Consider the following 6,031-nt stretch of genomic DNA (forward strand, 5'->3'; position numbering starts at 1 on the left):
TGCAATTCATTACCTGGATCTATGTTACTTGTAAACAAAAAAAAAATGAAATGCAGAGTTCAGCATTTCTCCTGAAATAAAAACTGTGTGAAGCTCATTTCTTGTTGAGTCTTCCATTGCTCCAGTAATTTTGAGGGTTAATTTCATGAAACATGTACCTGGTTCAGGCTACGTGAAATGTTGTTTTCTAAGACACTTCATTTAATTTTTGTTTTAAAATTATGATACAAGGAAGCATCATTACCAGGAATAGAAAAGATCACAAGGTCCGAGTTGGTTCGCTAGAAGTATATCATGACATACATATCCACAACACTTAGGGACCAACATTAAGACAATGACACAGTAGTTCAAGGAAAGCCACAACCATATTTCTTGAAATACAAAGAATGGAAAACAAATACAGGCATACTAATAGGATGCATATCGTATTTCCAATTAAAACATATCATAATGGGTCATACTAAAATGAAGATCGGATGGCATATGACCATAGTGTCATTACAATTGCTGGGCATTAGAATGTTCAGTCCAGACGAAGGGTCTCAACCTGAAACGTCGACTGTCCATTTCCCTCCACAGATGCTGCCTGACCCACTGAGTTCTTCCAGCTCCTTGTTTGTTGCTCCAGATTCCACCATCTGCAGTCTCCCGTGTCTTCATTAGAACGTTCTTGCCCATCTTTATCCTCCATTGTAAACTGTTATTATCTTCAATTCCAGAGTTGGCATTGACAAGGTACATAAGGTTAAAAACCTGAATTACCTTTTCCAGGCAATTAAGTACGTTGTCCCTGTTGTAGAACAGGCAGCTGCCATTTGCACATGGCAAAGTCTCACAAATGGAAATTAAATTAAACGACCTGATGATCTGTTTATCAAATTGGTTAAAAGATTTCCATATTTCCTTATGATATTTCAGACCACCATGACTGGTCTGGCTCACAGAGCAATCCTATTTCCACACTAATATTTCCCTGTACAATGTATTCCCCATGTTTCCATCAACTCCCCCCAGATCCAACCACTCACCTACACAAAACGGCCAATTAAACAAGCCAACCCATATATCTTTGAGACGCAGGAGGAAACTGGATCACTCATAGGAAACCCACACAATCACAGGGAGAATGTGTAAACTCCACACAGATAGCACCAGAGGTTAGGATTGAACCCGGGTTGCTGGAGTTGAGACAGCAACTCCCTCGAGGAGTACAAGAGAGATAGGAGTACACTTAAATGGAAATCAAGGAAGGCAAGAAGAAGAAATGAGATAGCTGTGGCAGATAAAGTAAGGGAGAATCCTAAGATTCTACAAGTGTATTAAGAGTAAAAGGGTAACTATGGAGAAAATAGGTCCTCTTAAGGACCAATGCGGTCATCTATGTGTGGAGCCACAGGAGATGGACGAGGTCTTAAATGAATACTTCTCATGGAGAAGGACATGGAAGCTAAGGAATTAAGGGAAATGAATAGTGATGTCTTGGAACATATCTACATTACAAAAGAGAAGGTGCTGGTGGTCTTAAAGCATATTAAGGTGGATAAATAATTTATTTAAAAAGGGCTACAAGAACAAGCCAGGGAACTACAGGCCAGTGAGCCTAACATCAGTGGTGGGAAGTTACTGGAGGGGATTCTGAGGAACAGGATCTACCTGCATTTGGAAAGGCAAGGACTGATTAGGGATAGTCAACATGACTTTGTGCTGGGAAATTGTGTCTCACAAATTTGATTGAGTTTCTTTTGAAGAGGTTAACAGGTGGTTAATGAGGGCAGGGTGGTAGACATTGTCTACATGTACTTTAGCAAGACCTTGATAAGGTCCTGCATGGTGGGATAATTTGGAAGGTGAGATCACATGGGATCCAGGGTGAGCTAGCCAACTGGATACAAAATAGGCTTCATGGTAGGAGTCAGAGGGTGGTAGTGGAGGGTTGTTTTTCAGATCAGAGGCCTGTGATCCCTCATGTGCCGCAGGGGTTGGTGTTGGGTTCTCTGTTGTTTGTCATATATATTAATAATTTGGATAACAATGTAGTTGGCATGGTTAGTAAATTTGCAGATGACCACAAAATTGGTGGTATAGTGGACAGTGAAGAGGGCTATCTAAGATTACAATAGGATCTAGATCAAGTAGGGAAGCAGACCAAAGAATGGCAGATGGAATTTAACTCATCAAGTGCAAGGAGTTGCACTTTGGTAAGTTAAACCAGGGCAGGACTTGCACAGTAAATGGTAGGACCCTGGAGAGCGTTGTAGAACAGAGAGACCTAGGGGTATGGGTACTTAGTTCCCTGAAAGTTAACAGGGAGGTGAAGAAGGCATTTGGCACGCTTGCCTTCATCAGTCAGGGCATTGAGTACAGGAGGTACGATGTCATGTTATCACTGTACAAGTCGTTGGTGAGACCACACTTGGGAGTATTGTGTGCAGTTCTGGTCGCCCATCTATAGGAAGGATGTCCTTAAGCTGGAAAGGGTGCAGAAAAGATTCGCAAGGATGTTACTGGAACTGGAAGACTTGAGCTAAAAGGAGAGGCCGGATAGGCTTGAACTTTTTTTCCCCGGAGCATAGGAAGCTGAGAGGTGACCTTATAAAGATATATAACATCACGAGGGGCATAGATAAGGTGAATGGTCACAGTCTATTTTCCAGGGTAGGGGAGCCTAAAACTAGAGGGCAGAGGTTTAAGGTGAGAAGGGAAAGACTTAAAATGGATCTGAGATGCAAGAGTTCTGCCTACAGGAGAGCATACCTTGGTACTGCAGTGAAGTGCCAGAGTAAATTTTGTGCTCAAGTCCCTGAAGTGGAACTTAAACCCATAACCCTTACTTGGAGGTGAGAATGCTACCACTGAATAATGTTTGACACTTTGCTACTTAGATAATAACATGTCTGGCTTTCTTCCAGTTAAAAACACTGGAATTTTCCTATCTCAATTATATCAGTGACCTGCTATTAACGCCAAGTCCAGTCAAATGGGAATAGCCTATCCCTACACTCCTAAATCAATTCTTTGAGGTCCCAATTGAAGAGTAATCGGTCCAGAAGAAAGAAAAATCCTTCCCTTTCAATTCATTTGCAAAAATTAGTCAATCTCCCTTAATTACATTATTGTTGAAGAATTTCAGTCATGCCCAAGAAATCTTCATTGCCTTTTGTTAATAACAAAGATTTCTCATTTATAATTCAGACAATCTAAATAGCGGCTAAGTTGGAGCTGGATCCATAGGAAAGGGTAATTACCAGCAGATCAAAAAGGATGTTCCATATAGTTGAGCACACTGGAAGAAGTGAAAATCTAGTCATAAAGTATTACAGCACAGAAACAGGTCCTTCGGCCCATCTAGTCCATGCTGGCCTGGTTTTCTGCCTGGTTCCACCCACCTGCACCCGGACCATAGTCCTCCATACCTCTCTCATCCATGTACCTATCAGAACTTCTCTTAAATGTTACAGTTGAACCCACATCTACCACTTCCGCTAGCAGCTCATTCCACACTCACACCACCCTCTGGATGAAGTAGATCTCCCTCAGATTCTCCTTAAATATTTCACCTTTCACCCTAAACCTATGACTTAAAGTTCTGGTCTCACCCAACCTCAGGGGAAAAATTCTGTATGCATTCACCCTATCTATACCCCTCATAATTTTGTATATCTCTATAAGATCTCCCCTCATTCTCCTGTGCTCCAGGGAATAAAGTCCTAACCTATTCAACCTACCCCTGTAACTCAGGTCCTCAAGTCCTGGCAACACCCGTGTAAATTTTCTCTGCACTCTTTCAAGCTTATTGATATCTTTCCTGTAGGTAGGTGACCAGAACTGCACACAATACCCTAAGTTTGGCCTCACCAATGTCTTACACAACTTCAACATAACATCTCAACTCCTGTACTCAATGCCCTGATTTATGAAGACCAATACGTCAAAAGCTCTCTTTATGATGCCACTTTCAAGGAATTAGGGATCTGTATTCCCAGGTCCCTTTGTTCTACCGCACACCTCAGTGTCCTGTTACATACACTGTGTAAGTCTTACTCTGGTTTATCCTCCCAAAGTGTATCTCCTCACACCTGTCCGCATTAAATTCCATCTGCCATTTTTCAGCTCATTTTCCTAGCTGGTCCAGATCACTTTGCAAGCTTTGATAGCTTTCTTCGCTGTCCACTATGCCCCCAATCTTGGTGTCATCCAGTTTACCACATTATCATTTAAATCATTAATATAGATGATAAACAACAATGGGTCTACCACTAGTCACAGGCCTCCAATCAGAGAGACAACACACTACTACCACTCTGGCTTCTCCTGCTAAGCCAACATTGAATCCAATCGACTACTTCATCCTGAATGCCAAGCGACTTAACCTTCTGGACCAGCCTCCCATGCAGGACTTTGTCAGAGGCCTTGCTAAAGTCCATGTAGACAACGTCCACCGCTTCCCTTGATCAACCTTCCTGGAAACCTCCTTGAAAAGCTCCATAAGATTGATTAGACATGACCTGCCACGCAGAAAGCCATGTTGACTATCCCTAATCAGGCCCTGTCTATCCAAATATTTATATATCCTGTCCCTCAGAATATCTTCCAATAATTTACCCATGACTGACTTCAGGCTCACCGGCCTATAATTTCCCAGCTTATTTTTAGAGCCTTTCTTAAACAAGGGAACAACATTAGCTATCCTCCAGTCCTCCGGCACCTCACCTGTGGCAAAGGATATTCTAAATATCTCTGCCAGGGCCCCTGCAATTTCTGCACTAGCCTCCCACAAGGTCTGAGGGGACACCTCGGCAGGCCCTAGGGATTTAACCACTCTAATTCGCCTCAAGATAGCAAGCACTTCCTCTTCTGTAATCTGGATAAGGTCCATGACCTCACTACTCTTTTTCCTCATTTCTATAGACTCTGTCTCTGTCTCTCGAGTAAATACAGACACAAAAAATCCACTTAAAATCTCCCCCATCTCTTTCGGCTCCATGCATAGATGTCCACGCTGATCTTCAAGAAGACCAATTTTGTCCCTTTCTATCCTTTCGCTCTTAACATAGCTATAGAAATCCTTGGGATTCTCTTTCTCCTTGTCTGCCAGAGAAACCTCATGTCATATTTTAGCCCTCCTGATTTCTCTCTTAAGTGTTCTCTTGCTTTCCTTATACTCCTCAAATGCCTCATTTGATCCTAACTGCCTATACCTGATATGCACCTCCTCCTTTTTATTTACCAGGGCCTCGATATCCCTTGATAACCAAGGTTCCCTAAACCTGTTAGCCTTGCCTTTTATTCTAACAGGAACATACAGATTCTGTACTCTTAATATTTCACTTTTGAAGGCCTCCCACTTACCAAGCTTCTCTTTGCTGGAAAACAACCTACCCCATTGCATGCCTGCCAGATCCCTTCTGACGCCATCAAAGTTGGCCTTCCTCCAGTTTAGAATCTTAACTCTAGGACCAGTCCTATCCTGCTCTATAACTATCTTGAAACTAATGGAATTATTATCACTCGATCCAAAGTGTTCCCCTACTCACTTCTGTCACCTGCCCTGTCTCATTCCCTAAGAGGAAATCCAGTATCGCACTCTCTCTAGCTGGGACCTCTACATATTGATTAGGTCTTTTCAATTTAATTGTTATGTTTGCTTAGCGTCTGTTTTCCTAAGGGTCCCTGAAAAAAAAACTGTTTGTCACCTTTTGGAAAAATTAGTGGATTAGTGTTCAAGCAGAACTTAACAAAACAATAATTTCAGATTGCATTTTACTGTACAGTGATGGTCCTCAGGAATATTAAATTATTGTCCATCATGGTGGTAACCCTGATTGGTCTGGTCCTCTGAAGAAAATACATTCACTTACATAGGAGAAATTGTATTGCTTCAACACGCCAATGAAATTTCACTAAACAGGATCAACAATGTGAGAAAGTGCAAGATATTCTCCATTATGGAGCTCTTTTCAAGTCAGCTCCCTCGACTGTGTACAGAAGTGGTTTCCTCTATAAATCTAATAATTTACTGCAACTGTTT

Source organism: Pristis pectinata, chromosome 1 (assembly GCF_009764475.1).
Source record: "Pristis pectinata isolate sPriPec2 chromosome 1, sPriPec2.1.pri, whole genome shotgun sequence".
In the NCBI taxonomy this organism is placed as follows: domain Eukaryota; kingdom Metazoa; phylum Chordata; class Chondrichthyes; order Rhinopristiformes; family Pristidae; genus Pristis; species Pristis pectinata.